Genomic DNA, 20,815 nt, shown 5'->3' on the forward strand with positions numbered 1-20,815 from the left:
CAGAGAAAGAAAAGGCAATTTACAAAGAAACAATGGTAATGCATCTGTAATCCTTTCTACTTTGCAAAGATCCAGAAAGTTTAAGACTTCTCCATGGAAGTGTCCGCATTGGTATTTTTATAACAAGGCAACTTCATTGTCTTTTCCCTCAGATATATCCCAAAAGCTGTAAGTGTGGAGGAAAATAAAGGTAAATGATAACATGTTCTGTTTGGAATGTTATGAACTGGCAAGGTCTAAAAATTCCTTGGAGAATACTTTGTTGGAAATACTGAGGGATCAAATGGTTACAGCTAAGAAAATTATTCTTTAGAGTTGTGATACAGGATGCAAACTGCCTAGATATAGCAAGACCTTATTAAGCTTAATTTTATTGCCTGTCAAAACAGCAATTACTAGAAAATGGAAATCAAACCTAAACCGCCTGCAAATGAATTACCGACTATTGCAAAAAAGATAAAATAAGTAGAGGAGAGTATTTTTTTTTAGAAAAGGAAAGGAGCAAATGAGCAAATTTCATACGAATAAATATTTGTGGAAACAATGTATGTACAACAGTGTTCAGGAGGAGGAGGAGTGAGGTTTAACAGAAGGCAGGAACTGAGCAACTTATGTAATGCTGTGTAAACCAATGTGCTTCTTTTTAATATCATAAATGTGCTGATAGATTCTGGCTCAATTCTTTTTCTGTTTTTCCTACATAAAAAACATGTACATTCTGTGCAATGTGCTATATATACCATCTTACTGCTAGAACAATCATAATGTTTTATCCAAACCGCATCATACTCTTCAATAAAAATGTCACCCATCCACTATATAGTTACACTGTTTACAATGCCCAAAGGCTCTCATACCTGGGGATTCACTCCCCACCTTAAATATTTCTAAAATATTCTTGGAACAAATTTGGGATAAGGACCTAGTTGCTGAAACTGTTGTTTTTATAAATAACCTGTTTAATACTAGCAAAGTCCTTATTGTAGGTCAATGTCATGGTCTTCCCATATTTAATACCGTTTGTTGTTTATTATGAAAATCCAAACCCTTCTTTCCAATAAGAGGGCAATATACTTATTTTTACCTTTTTGACTTTATTTCACCAACAATAGTGTCAATAAATGAAATGGGACAACCCCTTTTTTGTAACATCCCACTCATCTTATCACATTCATCCTCAAATACATTGTTCTGGGAAACCATCTTGGCCAGTTTGATCATCTGGTCCTTCACCAATGCATTATCTTGATATCTAATATGCCAACTAGTGAAATAAGGTATGAATTTAAGTAGGCAAGTTTCTTATAAATATTTGATTCAAAATTTGTACCTTTATTTTTGGAAATCAAAGCATCTAAATAACTCATCTCAGCTAAAGAATAATTAATTGTAAACTTCAAAAATTCAGCTGAATTATTAATGTAATTAAGTTTGTTCACTCTGTCTTCTCAAAATAAAACAAAATCATCCAGAAAGCACCTGTATAATGACCAAGACTTACTGTATTGAGATTTGAACACAAAACTGTGTTCCCAATATGCAAAGACAAAGTTAACAAAAATCAGGGTGCAGGCAACCCCCATTGCTATGCCCTTCCGTTGCCGAAACAATTGTCCCTCGAAATAAATGAAATTATTACTCAAAAATAATTTCCATAATATTCCTCAACAATAAAACCATGTCGTGGTCCAACTGACTATAATTACATAAATATTCATAAAACTATTCTAGTCTCACCTTGTAGGGAATAATGGAAATTAAATCCTTAACATCAATAGTAACAAATAAAGTGTTATCTTTGTATAAAGTATTGTTTATTCTTGTTAAAAAAATCACAAGAGACTTTGTATATGTATTTAACGCTTGTCACCACATTCTTAAGTTTAAAAATCTATAAATTTTGCCATGTTAAAAGTTTTACATAATTTAGAATCACGGAGGTCTAACCACGACCAAAAGATCACAGTCCAAACATGCACTTGCAAAACTCCGTATTAAAAGTAGAAGATGATTTATTCCAATGACAAACGGATAAGCGCTTTCGCGTGGGACACCCCACGCTTCTTCAGATAACAATATACATCATAAAGCTTCCTTTAATATAAAAATGCGCGGGAAAAAAACTTTTAAAAATTCAATTAATCAATTAACCAATTAAAATTAAATCAATTGTAAAAGACACAATGTTGGGTTCACTAAAATCACTAAATATAAAGACATAACACTTCTGGTGTATTATTTGGTTCATTGATTTAGTTAAAAGTGCATTATACTAGCGCGTATGTTAAATGTTATAATACATCAAATGCCTTTAAATTCGTGTATTTAGTTGTAACATTATTTTAACATTCAAGGCTCCCCCTTTTTTGTACTAAATTTAGCGGGAAGAGTAGCATTATTAAGTGTACGATTAGCTAATCATACAATTTGCCTGGCTGTAAATATCTCACTATCAATAAAAATAACTTGGTGATCAAAATCCCAAGTAAAACACATATTTGACACTTATACGAATGAGGACCATCATCACCCCAGGCTGTCACTCCCAACCATGAGTAGTCACATTGTCCTAAAGACGTTTTTACAAAAAATATATGTATACAGAGCATTACAGACCACTAAATCATGCCCGGAACCCAAAATCCCAACATTCAACTCTGGTCGCTTAGCTACTGTCAATTGCATATAATGTATTATAGAGAAATGTCGCGACCATCATAGCAGAGCACAGCTATGTGATAACCATTCCTCGTTACATGCATCTCTCCTTATTATTAAACAGTATGCCAAAGTATGTTGAAGTATAGACAGGAGAGTGACATATATATGTGCCGCTATTTAGCAATTTAGTAAGTATAGGTTCCAGTTAGTTTAACCAGACGAAAATCTCATTGTGAGTAAATAAAGGCAAGAAGCACAAAATATCATAAGCATGCGGCGTGTCAGAACGGCACGCCTCATGTCTGTTAGCTCCTTAAAGGCTCAAGTATTATAACGCCTTACCAGATCTAAATGTATATATCTCATTATACGCCTCTATAAAGCATGTATTCATGCACGTGAAGCAAACTCCCAAGTATATACGTTTTATGGGAATGCCATAGTGTCGCTAAAATATTATTTATGCGCTGCCTAAAAGCGCATCCTTAAGGAATACATATAAGAAACAATAACAAATCCATTATAAAAAATGCATATGAACAACAAAATTGCATGTTTGATCTAACAACAGCTGAAAATGGCTGTGAAACATAAAATGTTTCTAAAAATAACCATGAAATGGTTTTAAACAATGAGAAATAAATATACTATATTATTCTAAATCATTTATGCGAGAATCATAGCTTAACATCATAACAAGCAGTTGTAATTGCACATATCTGTTGCAAGAAATATGCCTGTATATATACAAAGCATATAGACATAAGTGATATCATTATGTGAAGCACTAACAGCATGAAAGAATTTTTTAGAATCATAATTGATACCTTATAGACCTTGCAACTGATAAAATGCCTAATAAATTTATGCATGGCTTGATATAGAAAAAATTCTCTCAATTGTCCATAATACTGTCAATTTTATATATTGTTGAGATCATGAGCATCTCTACTGAGTGTATTCTAGTTACACAATGAAAATGTATTAAAAGAATAGTACAAAGCATGGGCAGTATATGTGTCAAATCTATATGCAACAATCCGAAGGAAATGCATAAGAAGGTAGGAATATGCAACTATCATTGTCTATTAGTATACTTTGGTACATTCAAGTAAGGGCTTAATGGAGATAGAGTTGTTCAAACCTGGATATAAGTGTGCCCCTAGTCTCAATATCCAATTTAACTCAGCCTTAGCCAACCTGTTAATATCGTCACCACCCCTCAAACTTAAAGTTACTATTTCTATCACTCGAAATCGAAAGGAGAGATGTAACGGATATTCAATTAAATGTTTGGCCAGGGCATTATTCTCATGGCCCTTCCTGATGTCATATAGGTGATTGTAAATCCTGTCACTAAGTTTCCTTTTTGTTAAGCCTACATAAAATGCTTCACAACCTAAGCAGTTGGCAAGATATATTATATTCTTTGTGTCATATGTAGCAGTGAACCTAGGAATAAAGTTATAATCCATGTTGGGATGATGATATTCCTGAGTGGTGGTAATGTAACCGCATCTGTTGCATTTATTACATGGGTAAGTTCCTAGATTCATCCTGTCGGAGGCAACAGCTGTTGCGCTGGATAGTGAATCATTACATAAGATCCTTTTTAAATTACTACAATTTTTATACAAAAAACTAGGTCTTATACCTACCAATTTTCTAGTTGCATCATCCATAATTAGGATGTTCCAATTACGAGAGATCACCCCTTGGATACTTTTCACATCGCTCGTATACTTAATTGTATATCTAAGTGGTCTATCCGAATGATGTGTGTTAGAATATGTTCTATATTTGGAATTTATATTAACATTAAGGGTTTCAGATGACCCAGGACCTAATACCATGGATCTAATGTCCTTCACCATGTTCAAATTATACCCTCTATCATTAAAGAGGGATTCCATCAGATCAGCCTCTACCAATAGGGAGTGCTGTTCTTTACAAAGTCTCTTAATTCCCATGAACTGGCTCTTGATGATACCTGAGAATACGTATTGGTAGGGATAAGACCTAGTTTTTTGTATAAAAATTGTAGTAATTTAAAAAGGATCTTATGTAATGATTCACTATCCAGCGCAACAGCTGTTGCCTCCGACAGGATGTATCTAGGAACTTACCCATGTAATAAATGCAACAGATGCGGTTACATTACCACCACTCAGGAATATCATCATCCCAACATGGATTATAACTTTATTCCTAGGTTCACTGCTACATGTGACACAAAGAATATAATATATCTTGCCAACTGCTTAGGTTGTGAAGCATTTTATGTAGGCTTAACAAAAAGGAAACTTAGTGACAGGATTTACAATCACCTGTATGACATCAGGAAGGGCAATGAGAATAATGCCCTGGCCAAACATTTAATTGAATATCCATTACATCTCTCCTTTCAATTTCGAGTGATAGAAATAGTAACCTTAAGTTTGAGGGGTGGTGACGATACTAACACGTTGGCTAAGGCTGAGTTAAATTGGATATTGAGATTAGGGGCACACTTATATCCAGGTTTGAACAACCATTAAGCCCTTACTTGAATGTACCAAAGTATACTAACAGACAATGATAGTTGCATATTCCTACATTTTTATGCATTTCCTTCAGATTGTTGCATATAGATTTGACACATATACTGCCCATGCTTTGTACTATTGTTTTAATACATCTTCATTGTGTAACTAGAATACACTCAGTAGAGATGCTCATGATCTCAACAATATATAAAATTGATAGTATTATGGATAATTGAGAGAATTTTTTCTATATCAAGCCATGCATAATTTTATAGGTATTTTATCAGTTACAAGGTCTATAAGGTATCAATTATGATTCTAAAAAATTATTTTCATGCTGTCAGTGTTTCATATAATGATATCATTTATGCCTATATGCTTTGTATACATACAGGCATATTTCTTGCAACAGATATGTGCAATTACAACTGCTTGTTATGATGTAAAGCTATGATTCTCGCATAAATGATTTAGAATAACATAGTACAACTATTTCTCATTGTTTAAAACCATTTCATGGTTATCTTTAGAAAAATTTTATGTTTCACAGCCTTTCTCAGCTGTTGCTAGACTAAACATACAATTCTGTTGTCCATATGCATTTTTTATAATGTATTTGTTATCGTTTCTTATATGTATTCCTTAAGGATGCGCTTTTAGGCAGCGCATAAACAATATTTTAACGACACTATGGCATTCCTATACAATGTATATATTTGGGAGTTTGCTTCACGTGCATGAATACATGCTTTATAGAGGCGTATAATGAGATATATATATTTACATCTGGTAAGGCGTTACAATACTTGAGCCTTTAAGGAGCTAACAGACATGAGGCGTGCCGTTCTGACACGCCACATGTTTATGATATTTTGTGCTTTTTGCCTTTATTTACTCACAATGAGATTCTCGTCTGGGTAAACTAACTGGAACCTATATTTATTAAATTGTTAAATAGTGGCACATATATATGTCACTCTCCTGTTTATACTCTAATATACTTTGATATACTGCTCAATAACAAGGAGAGATGCATGTAACGAGGAATGGTCATCACATAGCTATGTTTTGCTATGATGGTCGCGACATTTTTCTATAATACATTATATGCAATTGACAGTAACTAAGCGATCAGAGTTGAATGTTGGGATTTTGGGTTCCGGGCATGATTTAGTGGTCTGTAATGCTCTGTATACATATATATTTTTTGTAAGAACGTCTTTAGGACAATGTGACTACTTATGGTTGGGAGTGACAGCCTGGGGTGATGATGGTCCTCATTCGTGTAAGTGTCAAATATGCGTTTTACTTGGGATTTTGATCACCAAGTTATTTTTATTGATAGTGAGATGTTTACAGCCAGGCAAATTGTATGATTAGCTAATCGTACACTTAATAATGCTACTCTTCCCGCTAAATTTAGTAAAAAAAAGGGGGAGCCTTGAATGTTAAAATAATGTTACAACTAAATACACAAATTTAAAGGCATTTGATGTATTATAACATTTAACATACGCGCTAGTATAATGCACTTTTAACTAAATCAATGAACCAAATAATACACCAGAAGTGTTATGTCTTTATATTTACTGATTTTAGTGAACCCAACATTAAGTCTTTTACAATTGATTTCATTTTAATTGGTTAATTGATTAATTGAATTTTAAAAAGTTTTTTTCCTGCGCATTATTATATTAAAGGAAGCTTTATGATGTATATTGTTATCTGAAGAAGCGTGGGGTGTCCCACGCGAAAGCGCTTATCCGTTTGTCATTGGAATAAATCATCTTCTACTTTTAATACGGAGTTTTGCAAGTGCATTTTTGGACTGTGATCTTTTGGTCGTGGTTAGACCTCCGTTTTTCTGTCATACCATTATCGTTGCTCTAGTGACGGTGAGTCTATTTAGCGTCGGAACTGTTTCTGTTTTTTTGGATAATTTAGAATCAACAATAGAGAGTAGGGGTGGAACTACTAGTTTTTTTATGTATATAGGGAATACCAAAAATATTGGGGAGTTCTGGGGGTATCAGTCTTTAACAATTCCTATTCTTGCTTAGTGATCTACCTTGTGAAAAGAAATCAAGCAATAAAGAGTTGACTGTATGGTACGCTATATTTTCTGGTTTATAGAGATTTCATCATATTTCTTCATATGTGCCACTAAACAACATAGTCTTGTCGGGTCTATATTAGTTCATTGAAGTTTACTTACCTTGAATGGCTGTTCATAGAACTGACATCATTGAATGGCATTCATTAAACATTCACATCAGCAAATGTTTTTCACCAGGTAAGTAAACTAGCTGATCAGCACACCATCCGAAACACAAACACATTAACTTAAACCCAACAAAGGGGGGGGGGGGTACCCCCCCCCCCCCACTTACATATACCAAGTCCAAGATCGCATTACAGTGGGGAAAAGGGCAACTTTTTGTATGTTTACCTTCCTGGGAAAAACGTTCACTGATTTGAACATTCGATGAACGTCTGTTTGATGACGGTTCAATACACAGCCATTCGAGGTAAGTAAACTTCAATGAACTAATATAGACCATTCTTGTCTGGTTTCATAAGTCTAATCTGTCTTCTTCCTTCGGCTTTTTCCCGGTTAGGGGTCGCCACAGCGGATCACCCATCTGCTCATGATTGGCAGTGGAGTTTTACAGTGTCCAGTTGCCAGCCCGGCGCCCAACCTTCCACAGAAGACACACACACACACACACACACACACACACACACACACACACACACACACACACACACACACACACACACACACACCTAGGGCCAATTCAGAGTGTCCAATCCACCAACAAAATGTCTTTGGGAGGAAGCCAGACCACTCGGAGGAAACCCACGCAACCACAAGGAGGACATGCAGACTCCGCACAGAAAGCACCCCAGACTTTGGTCACAATTTCTTGCAATAAACTCTGTTCATCTATACTCAGATTCCTATTACCAATTTTGTTTTTGGAATTATAAACTTTCTGATATCCTATTCACAAATCTTCTCAAGTAATTGAATCATGGGATATAGGGGAGGGTTAAAGGTAAATGGTTAAGAACAACCAGAGGGGATGCAATCCCTCTCTCCAGTATTAGTAAAATACATACATACATATATTTTCTGATATAGAGTTTAAGATCTATAAATACATCTTCCACCTTAGCTCTTCTAGAAGGTACAAAAGTAATGCCCTTTTCAAATAAATTTGCCCACGGAGAGTTAACATCAACATCAATATAATTAAAAAGTTTTAAATCATACTTTCCTTTGCAGATAACCAAAACTCCCTCTACTTCCTGTACCCCATTTTCCTTTTTTCCATCTGGTATTAATTCATTTTTCATTTTTTCTCCATATAAGGTTTTCTTCCAGAAAAACATCCCTTCTCCCCTTGTCTCTGTTTTTCATTCTCTCAGATCTCCTGAGAGATGGAGGCATGAAAGGGTTTCCCTGTTCATTTTGCTCAAAACTAAGAGTATTCAAATTATCAGCAAAACGTGATCTATAATGGTTACTGAAAGAACGTTTCTTTGAATCATCACTGTTGTGGGAGGGGGTAAGTTTTGCCATTATCGTATTCCATTCTGTCCCTAAGCCAACTTCTTTTCTTTTCTAATTTTAATAGCAAACACCATCCTATCAACTTTATCAAAAATATTGTTGTAATCATTCTCTTTGATAGAAAACTTTTAGTTATGTACTTACCATAACTTTAGATGTTTGGGATCCATCTCGCCTACATTCTGTACTGATGGGTTCGGAGCCAATCCTCGGCTCCGACTCGGCACGCTATACTATAGAGCGAAGTCTCTTATTGGCTGAGCTATTCTACATCCCAGGATGCACCACCACAGCTTCCCCAGATCTTGTTTGTCCGCACACATGCACACACACACAGACTGTTGATATAATATTGCCAGGTGTTTCAAGATGAAACGGCTAAACTTGAACCATCTGGTCTCTTCTGATCTCCAAGGCAGGGGGAAGGAGGGTGGGTTATTAGGAATGTAGGCGAGATGGATCCCAAACATCTAAAGTTATGGTAAGTACATAACTAAAAGATGTTATGTGATCCTATCTCACCTACAATCTGTACTGATGGGACAGCGTCCCTAGCACCTGATTCCTGGGTGGCTCACTGGAAAACACTCCTGAGAACTGTGGAACCGAAGGAAGCTCACCCCCGAGATGCCATGTCCAATTTGTAATGAGAAATAAATGTGTGAGGAGAGGACCAGGTAGCCGCAGCACAAATGTCACTAATGGCAAGCTTAGAATGAAAGGCTGTCGAAGTAGCCATAGCCCTAGTAGAATGAGCTTTCACTGAGGTTGTAAGCTCTTTATTAGAAAGGAAGTAAGTATGGCTGATACAGTCCCTGATCCACTTGGCAATAGTGACCTTCGTGACGGCTTTGCCCAATTTATTGTCCGAAAAGGACACAAACAACTGATCTGTTTTCCGTGTTTGGTGCGTCCTATCTAAATAGAAACGCAATTGCCTGTGAACATCCAATGATTGGAAGACGTATTCCGCTCTGTCTGAGTAGTTTGGGAAGAAAACTAGAAGTTCCAATGACTGTTGAAGACAAAAACTAGAACAAACCTTGGGAACAAAGGATGGATTAGGCCTGAGGGATACTCTATCCTTGTGAAAAACCAGGTACGGTGGTTTGACACATAGGGCTTGAAGTTCCGAAACTCTTCTGGCTGATGTAATTGCCACCAAAAAAGCAGTCTTCCAAGAAAGAAATTTCAAGTCACAAGTTGCTGCCGGTTCGAAGGGGGAAGAGGTCAAAGCACCTAATACGAAATTAAGATCCCACGGTGGAGCGGGATGAGAAATCGGAGGTCGTAGCAGCCCAGCACCTTTCATGAAGGCTTTACACAACTTACTGCTCATCAAAGGTGGGTCTATACTTTCATGAAAATTAGAAATAGCTGCCAATTGAACCTTGATGGTAGAGACCGAAGAACCTTGATTGAATAAGGAAGCTAAAAACTTCAAAACTTCTGACACCGGGGTAGTAATGGGATCTAATCCCCGGAGATGGGCCCAAATAGCGAATCTCTTCCATTTGCTGTTATACATTTTTTTTGTCGAAGTCTTGTGGGCCGAGGACAAGATATGTATGACGTCCGAGTCCAAAACATGGTTCCTGACTATGGTCGGAAGAGGAGGAGCCAAGCTGTTAACCTCAACGAGTGAAGGGACTGATGAAGTTGTCCCGACTGGTGGATCAAGAGGTCTGGAACCTAATCCAGGAACCATGGACCGTCCAGTGCATATTTCCGAAGAAAGGGCAACCAGACTTGATGAGGCCAGTACGGGGCAACTAAAATCATCTTGCTCTGCAAGTGAATTGCCTTCTGGATCACCCTGGGGAGAAGGGGAACCGGTGGAAAGGCGTACAGCAGGCCGGTGGGCCAAGCTTGGACTAGGGCGTCCTTGGGAAACTCCCCCGGAACTGGGGTGAGAGAGAAGCACTGTTGGCATTTCGTATTGAGAGGGGTTGCAAAGAGGTCCTAACAAGGAGTTCCCCATCTTCTGAAAATCTGAGTTGCCACTCTATCGTTCAGAGACCACTCGTGAGGGGAGAGAATAGTTCTGCTCAGTCTGTCACAATGGATCTCCCCGGAATGTGTGTTGCTACCAGAAAACGTTGGTTGCAATCACCCAATCCCATACTTTCATGGCCTCTCTGCAAAGGGGGTAGGACCTGGTCCCTCCCTGCATGTTCAGGTACCAGACTACTGACATGTTGTCGGACTGAATGGCAATCATGCCCTGGGGGAGGTAACTGTGTAGTGCTTGTAGCGATAGAAGCACCGCCCTCATTTCCAGTATGTTGATGTGGAGGAAACTCTCGTCGGAGTGCCACTTGCCTTGGACTGACCTTCCCAGGTAATGTCCCCCCCACCCCGTCTGGGAGGCGTCCATAGTCAATGTGGCCACTGGAGGTGGTGGAACGAAGGGTCGCCCCTGATCCAGGTTGGAGGAAAGAAGCCACCAATGGAGGTCCTGTTTGCACGTCTCCGTGATCAGAATGAGGTGACTGAGAGGGAGATCCTGATAAGACCACTGGACTGACAGGAGCCACTGGAGAATCCTCATATGTAATCTTGCCAAGGGAACTAGGAGAACGGTGGCCGACATGGAACCTAACAGTTGTAGGACCATCCTGGCTGGGGCTCGGCGTTTGAGGAGCAATGCTCGAACTTGAGACTGTAATATTTCTATCCTCTCTGTAGGAAGATAGACCCACATTTGCTTTGAATCTATCTCTACTCCGATAAACCGTATGCGCTGAGATGGCAGCAACACAGACTTTGCCCAATTGAAGGTGATTCCTAGGGAGTTGCCTAGAGATATAGTGGCTGCTAGGTTCTGTAAGAGTAGACGCCTGGAGGTGGCAGTTAGGAGCCAGTCGTCTAGGTATGGAAACACCTGGAATCCTAGACTTCTCAGGTGAGCAGTCACCACTGCCAAACATTTGGTGAACACCCTGGGGGCTGTGGTGAGACCAAAGGACAGTGCACGGAACTGGAAATGACTGTCTCCCAGGCTGAAGCGCAAGTGTCTCCTGGACGCCTGATCTATCAGGATGTGATAATAGGCGTCCTTGAGATCTATGGAGCACATCCAAACACCTTCCTCCAACAGCGGGAGAATGGATTGTAAGGTGACCATCCGGAACTTGGACTTCTTGACAGAACGGTTGAGTTTGCTGAGATCCAAAATGGGCCTCACGTCCCCGGTCTTTTTTGGCACCAAAAAGAATCTTGAGTAAGTCCCTAATCCGGTCTGGTCTTCGGGGACCGGTTGGATGACTCCTTTTTGAAGCAGCTTTGAGATTTCGATGGCTGCAAGATCCCACTGACTGGGTGGTGGGTCCGGGATTTTTCGGGATGGTGGGGGAGGCTGAGAAAAAGGGATGGTGTAACCTCCGGCAATGATTCGGAGCACCCATCGGTCCTGAGTGATATTCTCCCAGGCCTTTAGGTGCCTCGAAAAATGACCCCCGACTGGCTCTGGAGCGGCGCAGTCGGGCAATCCTTCAGGGATGCTTGAAGGTTGAGGAGCCACGAAAGGACTCGCGGTCTCCAGTGTTGCGGGGGCCTCTGCCGCCTCTGGGACGGCGTCTTCCTGAAAAATTTCCCCCTCCTCTGCCTCTAGAAGGGGGATCATCCTGCTGTGAGGGGTAAGTGAGATTTACGGAACCACATTTTCCCCCCTCTTCTAGCCTTGGGATAAGGCCGGAAGGGAGTGGAAAAGCGTGCCCCTATGACAGTCAAAGTCTTACCCTCTTGTTCACAGTGGGTCAAGGTGTCCTTTACCTTGGGTCCAAACAAAGAGGACCCATCAAAGGGAGCGCCGGCAAAGGAAGACTTGAAGGCCTCCGCAAAATGACACAGGCGGAGCCAGGCTTGTCTCCGTAGAGCAGCCCCTGTACCCGTCGCTCTACTCGCCCCCTCGGCTGCATACGAAATGAGCCTCATGGACGAGTTCGATATCGATGATAGAGTAGCCAACTGAGAGCTAACCGTCTGGGCCAACTGCTCAGGTAGGTTACCAGAGAGGGTATCTGAAAGTTCCTTGACCAGATCCCTCTGAAGTCTGGTGAAGTGCGTCAGATATTCAGAGACCTTAAAGTAAAGGCTGCTGAAGTAAGGGTGCGCTTCCCATACCGATCCATGCTCCTAGACTCTTTATTAGGAGGATGGACGGACGTCGAAGCCTCTGCCACATCTTGCTGGGTAGCAGATGCCACCACCAGGGCATCTACAGCCACACCCTTGGAGAGGAAGTCCTTTTCAGGGGGGGCTGAAAGAAATTTATTCAGGCGAGCTGGCACCGGTTCCACAGAATCTGGGTGCTCCCACGCCCTTAGAGAGATCAAATCCAGAAGCTCATCGAAGGGCGGAGACACCCAGGAGGCGGAGGGCTGAGCCCCGAAGGCCTTGAGGAATACCGACTCCTCAGCGGAAGGGGGTTTGGACTGCCAGTCGCCTCGTTGCTTCAGGATTTCCAAGATGTCCACAAAGGAGACATCATCCGAGGATGACTTTGGGGACCCCTCCGCATCATCGAGGTCGGTGTCCGAAGTGAGAGACTCATCAGGGGAGTCGACGTGCTTCCTCTTGCACTGTCTCTTCCTTGGAGGTTCCTCCGAAGACGCTTCGGAGGGACCTTCAGGAAGGGGGGAAACCCCAATGGGGATGACCTCAGGCCCCAGGGCTCCGCTGTCTTGAGACAGGGGGACTACAAAGGAACCAGTCTCCGTGCCAAGGGAAGGTGACGGTGAAATGGTGGAGGTGGCCAAAGAAGATTTGGCCAAAGCACTCCTCATAGCCCTGAAGGCCGGACCCCCAGAGTCCTGGGAAGGTCCGATCCCAGAGGCCACAACAGTAGACGGCACTCCCGCAGCCGACGCACTGAGAGGGAGGCTCGGAACCGAAAGCATCGGTCCCAAAGCATCACCCCCGGGGCCGACCGAGGAGGTCCGTGTACCGAACTCCGACCCGAAGGTCGGGGTAAGGGTCGGAGCCGACCCGACAATCTCCACCGGCTCCACCAGCACCGACTCCAATGGTGCCGAGGCTGTTGGAGGAGGAACCAAGACCACAGGGTGGGCAATCGGCTCCGGAGCCGACTGGGCTGGAGCCGACACTAACTTTTGGAAGACTGGAGACTGAGACAGCCTTTGAAGTACCCTGTCAATGTCCGAATCCGACATCCTCGAAGACCAAGAAGAGATCGAACGGGTTCGAGTCGACTTCTCCATCGGTTACGAAGGACTGGGGGACCGGCTCCGAATCGTCTCGATCAATATCGGTGCCGAGGGAGACTCCACAACCATTGCAATTTCTCTTGGTGCCGAAGAGGACTTCGGCACTGAAGAGAAAGAGTCTGAGCGGGCAACTCTCATCGGCTCCGAAGACAGTGGAACCGATGAAGGTGACCCGCCTATCGAAGCTCTAGCCGTCGGCTCCGAAGTCAGAGGAGTCGAGGCTGGAGGCATCGAGGCAGACCGTTCCGCCCTCGACTCCGAAATCCGTGGAGCCGATGGAGAACCCTGCCGAGATTTCTTTGTAGCCGGTTCCGACGGGCTGGTCGGAGCCGACGATTTATTTTTCTTCGAGGGAGAAGAGGAAGAAGATAAAACCTCTTCAAAAGTAGGTTTAATAAGCCCTTTTAAAATCAATTTGTTTTTCCTCTCTTGGAGGACTCGAGAGGAAAAAGCGTGACAAACGCTGCAAAACTCTTGAAGATGTTTAGGGCCTAAACAATACACACATAAAGAGTGATCGTCCGTAATGGACATTTTATAGCTGCATTTAGAGCACTTCTTGAACCCTGATGGTCTGTGCTCTTTCGACATATTGACTCTCAAACAGTACAAAAAAGAAACTTTTTTCAAAACTTGTCAAGAAAAGCAAATAATGGCAAGACCCCTCTAACTGAAAACGGGATACTTGACCAAAAATAACACAACAGCAAGACTGACCGTAAATATAACACTCACGCGCGAGGGCAAGGCCCCTCTAAGTTAAACGGGATCCTTTCCCTCAAAAAACAGACAAATTTACCACAAAAACTTAATCAAAAAGTCAGCCACACAACAACGATAGCTGTTAAAACAGCTTTTGGGGTTAATCAAAAAATTTCTGACAGAAATTTGTGAAGAAATAGACACTTAGCTCAGCCAAGTCCGAGACCACGTCTTTTGCTGTAAAGTGGCAAACGAGATCTGGGAAAGCTGTGGTGGTGCATCCTGGGATGTAGAATAGCTCAGCCAATAAGAGACTTCGCTCTATAGTATAGCGTGCCGAGTCGGAGCCGAGGATCAGCTCCGAACCCATCAGTACAGAATGTAGGCGAGATAGGATCACACAACATCAGTAAATCCCTGGTAATATTTTTTTCTCCAAAACACAAATGTCATTTATCAGTTTGTCCATGTCTTTAGTATTAGGTTTCATTATTACTTCCATAAGCTTGTATCCATGACGATCCAAATCTTGGTGCAAAGGGGAACCTGACACAAACCTGTAGGGTATCATCCCTTTAAGGACTATTTGTAAGCATATACACTCTTTTAAATAACTGTTCTCAACTTGAAGTTTTCTAAATTTAGTTAATTTGGATTTGAAAATATGAATTTGTTTATCCAATGTCTCATGGTGGGAACTGTCACTGTTTCCAGTCACCCGCAACTCCACTTTTTCGCTGAACCAGTACTGCAGAGAATGTCATGGGGAATAAAGGCTGCTGATGCAGTGTTTACATGTTCTATCTCTCACTCCAACATAACACCTCCATTCCAATTACAACCATTAAAGTACGCAAATCCTCTGTGTGCGTATAATAAAATTCTCACTCGAACATATAGTCTGTTGACTCAAGAAACTAATGTTATTGAAGCCGTTACCCTTGCTGCTAAATTCCTCCCATCTGTTGCAAGACTCGAGGAAGTAATGTTATTGAAGCCATTACCTTGCTGCTAAATTCCTCCCATCTGTTGCAAAAGCTGTTGAATCAGGAGCTTAAGGTTCCCTAGAGATGCGGAAAGCTCTTCCTGAACCTTGATAGGTGTGGCTGGAGCTCTACTGGTACCTAGCTAAAAACATGGAACACTAGTAACTCGACACAGCCACATATCAAAATTAAGAAAACAACAAAACACACCCAAACGAGGGCATATGAGGTAAAAATCCTTTATTAAAAATTCACAAAACACTATATTAAGCACTTTCATCCCCGCAACCAGGGACTTCATCAGAATACATTTCTTCTACTTTCTTTAACAATAAATATCCCTCCATCTTATACTATTAGCTGGATCGTTCACCAATCCCATTATTAAAAGCAATGTTACACCACAAAAAAAAAATCTTTTTATGTTATGTGAAGCCAGTATTAGAAAGTTTGATAAAGTTATTTTTTTACAAACCATTTTAAACAAACTAAAGGAATGCCACATTTAACATAACATTTAACATAAAAGCCCATCCCTCTAATATTCCGATCATGTATAAAATTAAATTTTAGGAATGTTGAGGGGTCTACAACCTGTTGGCCTTTTCAGTCAATACAGGTGCAATGGAAACAGTATCATTTAACCCAGGGGAGAACATCACCACTAACCTTAGCTGCCACTGAGTTTCTCACTTTCTAAATATGTTTTTTCAATGAGGAAGGCTGAGAGAACTCTTGCAACACAATGAGGAGTAAAATAATGTTTCAGAGGGGCAAGTGTACCACTAGTACCTGGCAAAGTGTGAAAATCGCACCTGCTTTTATGTGGGCAAAACTGAATAAGCTTTGAGAACCAGGATATTTCAGCACCTATAGGATATAGACAATAAAAATGAGACCATTGCTTTATTTAAACATTCCCTTGAATGTAATGGGTTCAGGAAGTTTACTTTTGGAATCTTAGAATACATTAATATTAACCCGAAAGGAGGTGATTGGAAATACATATTAAGAAAGAAACTCAGTGGCAGCTAAGGTTAATGGCGATGCTCCCCCTGGATTAAATGATACGGTTTCCATTGCACCTGTACTGAATGAAAAGGCCAACAGGTTGTAGACTCCTTAACATTCTTAAAATTTTATTTTATAAATGATAAGAATGTTAGAAGGATGAGCTTTTATGTTAAATGTGGTGTTACTTTCGTGTGTTTAAAATGGTTTGTAAAAAACAACTTTATTATCAAACTTTCTAATAATAGTTTCACATAACAAAAAGATTTTTTTTTGTGGCGTAACATTGCTTTTAACAATGTGATTGGTGAACGATCCAGCCAATAGTGCAAGAAGGAGGAATATTTATTGTTACAGAAAGTAGGAGAAATGTATTCTGATGAAGTCCGCAGTTGCAGGGATGAAAGTGCTTAATATAGTGTTTTGTGAATTCTAATACAGGTGGATCTTAACACCTTGTATGCCCTCGTTTGGGTGTGTTTTATTGTTTTCTTGGTTTAGTTCACCTGAACGTACTGCACCACATTGATATTGGGCATATATCAAAATTACTCAGAAATCCAAGAACACCAAAGTGTTAAGCCAGGATAACACCAAACCTCTGTTTACTGTTAAACAGCTAGACTGATAGATAAAATGATTAAAGCATCCAAAGAGGCAATCATCTAAAGATAGATAGCTAGATAAATAAATGTACATGAATTTAGCACTTTCGTCCCAGTAGCATGGGACTTCTTCAGAATAAAGGCATAGTCCAGTCGGAATACCTTTGTAACAATGACGCCCCTTCCCCTCCTGATAAAAACTAAATTTAGAAAATGGTGATTAATTAATTAACTTGGACTAAAAAATATGAATTTGTTTATCTAAAGTCTCATAGTGGGAATTGTGAGGGAGGGACCCTGGAAAGGCTGCCTTGAATCCAAAGGACTTAAATGGCAACTAAAAACTAATGTGACATGTAAGTATGGACTTAATGCAACCATATCCATTAGCAGTATTCTTAGGATGAAAGCAATTTGTACAGTCAGTATGGTAATTTATATTGGTGCTCTTTACATTAAGCACATATTTTTATATTTAAAATGCATTAACTGATTTTTAAGCAATACAACAGATGCATTATTTTGCTGTAATGAGATCATTTTAATGTTATTTGTTTTTAGGGTTTGACTACGAAAAATAGTGATTTATTTTTACCAGGAGGGGAGGGGTTTCACTGTTATAAAAATGTTTCGACTATATTTTGCCATTATTCCGCAGAAGTCCCATGCTAACAGGATGAAAGCGCTAAATTCATGTACATTTATTATTTAATTACCTTTAGAAAATTGTCTCTTTGGATGCTTTTAATCTTTTTATCTATCGATTTTGGTGTTTAACAATAAACAGTAGTTTGGTGTGCTCCTGGCTTATTTGATCTTCTTGGATTTCGGAGTAAATTTGATAAATGGCTGGTGTCATGTTCCTTTATTTACAAAAGAATGTTATATCACTTCTCTACATATTGACTATTTGCATCTATAAATCAGGTATTAATACTTGTTTTATATACAAAAGGGGATGTTCTTAAGTAATTTCTAAGCAAAATCAAGGCTTTTCTAATGGATCCACTTCACCTCCTGTTACAGACGTCTATTAAAAGTGACTTCGTTTCTGAACTATGAAAATGGTTTATATAATTTAAGATCATGAAAGTGGCCTAAATTTCAGTTCCATTAATTACATGCTTATTAGCCTAACTACTGTTCTTAAGGAATTATCTGACAGAATCCTATAACCAACACAGAAAACTGGTTAGTAATTACCATTTTTCAATGTGGACTCAACAAAAGGAGGTCCTACTTAACCATTCTGGTTGGGCTTTATGCATTTAGCTATTGATATGGGACTATCTATAGATCTCTTACACCTGGATTTGATAAAAGTTTTTTTTTTTTTTTGTGGTAACCTTATACCTGACTACATATTCACTTACACTACTGACTTAAAGGGTAATTAATACAAACAAACAATTAATGTTCAAGGTTACACTGCATTAAAAAGCACCTACTGAGAGTGATCCTCAAGTACCAGCTTTGAGTCTCCCATTATTCAAACTACAGTGCATGGGCTGCCAGACATTACACTCCAAAACGGAGTAAAAGGCAGGCTTGTTAAGCAGCTTTCTGCTGACAAAAAGGGATTAACAAGCTTTTGTTAAACATCGCTCACTGCTCCAACACTCTGGTCTCATATTAGAACATAAACAATGGTCTGCAGCCATGACAGAAAACAGTCAGAAAGCACGCATGGCTTTAAAAGCTGTTAAATACTTAATTCACAACAGTTTTAAGTCTGATAAACAGCTTTTAAAGCCATTTGTTCTTCCTGCTGCTGCTCTGCTGTGGCCACATTTTTGTGAAATTTGCTAGTGTGTGTTACGATTTCAAAGCTGTAAAACACTTAACGCTCCTACTTTCTTTCTCTGACTTTTGCAGTACATGGCTGTAGGAAAAGCTTCATGCACTACAAGGAACCAAGGTAAATTTCTTGACATCAGTGTCTCAAACACATAAGCTAGTTATGATTGGAGACCTAATCATAATCCTCTGTTTTTCACTAACATTAACGAAATGGATTCTGTTAAGCTATGTAATTTTTCAGAGGACTTTAATGAAGGGTGCTGCTGGGCATACACAGACTAATATTACAGTACAGATTTATATGCAATGCTGAACCGGTATAACACTAACAACCTCTTAACAAGGACAAATGTGAATAAACAAATTCTGAAAAAAAAGTAACACCACTAATCATAAATTGGGAGGTACTTTTTTGAGAAAGATATCATCAAATACAGGCTTAAAGAGTATCAAAATAGTAAACTAACATTCAAATCTAGCTGGGTCATACTGCAAAAAAAATTTGGTAACACTGCAATACATATTTTTAAGACATTATTAGATAAAGTGCTTACATTCTGCTACCTTGTTTAACTTTGTTAAGACATGTTAATGACTGATATGGACCCTTTTGTATCAGTGAATCAGCAGTCCACTTAGTCAAAGTGTATTCTGAGACACTACATCAAAAGAATAGTACAAATTCAATTACTAATTTAGATTGAGTGTCAAATTACTTCAGATAGAAGTCTCAAATCGCTGTTGCATGAATTCTTCCAACTAATACTTCTGCCAAAGGCCATTAGAGATAAAAAGGATTCATTTGTCATTTCCATGAATAATTTATCAAGAAGGGATCACTTGGTCAAGCAATGCCTGCAAACATTATGTAAAAAACCCTATTATGCATTCAGAAACAGTCACTCCATTTTAATCTTTATATGCAGCCTAGATTTACTTCTAGAAAGTAAAAAAGTGTACATTACAAGAAATATATGACTAAGAATGTTAGCAGAATACTTCCTTACATTACACTGCTGTAAAAGTTATTCTAATAATGAAAGCAAAGTTTCTTTATGGTTATACTTTGATCATGCGTCTTTGAATAAACTCAGACCTGGTTAAATATTTTGACCTTTATAAACCTGATTAATTCTTGTGGCAGTCAAATGACTCATTCCTTCCTGTACCACCTGTTACAGAATACTGTATCACAAAGAAGGAGGGCATTTCCTTTTCTGGGAGGGAACATCTCCGTGATAAATGCTTCTTAGTTTCTAGGCACTCTGAAGCAAAAAGTGTTTGCCAGCTGGCAGTCATATACAACTGATAAGAATTAATTGCAGTACACACCTACAATATTCCCTCCTCATGAGTATGAGCTACAGTACACAATCTGCAATATGCTGGTCAATGCATGTACCATGCAGACATGCTGGCCTGTGCATGTTAAATCTGCCTGGTGTTGCAGCGCACCGTGGGAGAGGGCTTAATGAGTTTGTGCCACTTAAGTCCGTCTTAAAAGCCAGACCCATCAGATGAGTTGTTGAGATTTAACAACATCTGGTTTCTTTGAAATAAACTTGGGATTTTATAGATTTTCAACTGGATCCTAGCCCCTAAGGTTAGGTTATTTTGTTACATAAGGGCATTGACAGCTCAGTTCAACATTTTTGTACATTATTATTTTTATATATATTTCTTATATATATTTTAATGTATATAATTTTTATATATACAT

General features: G+C 39.5%; 1 protein-coding gene across 1 annotated transcript in view; it reads right to left on the reverse strand.

Annotated features, from left to right (window-relative positions):
- The window catches only part of RABGGTB (Rab geranylgeranyltransferase subunit beta), a 446,107-nt gene that overhangs the window by 272,318 nt on the left and 152,974 nt on the right, over positions 1-20,815 (reverse strand). The window lies entirely within an intron of this gene.

This window comes from Protopterus annectens, chromosome 10.part0 (genome assembly GCF_019279795.1).
Source record: "Protopterus annectens isolate FY-2018-M chromosome 10.part0, PAN1.0, whole genome shotgun sequence".
NCBI lineage: Eukaryota > Metazoa > Chordata > Ceratodontiformes > Protopteridae > Protopterus > Protopterus annectens.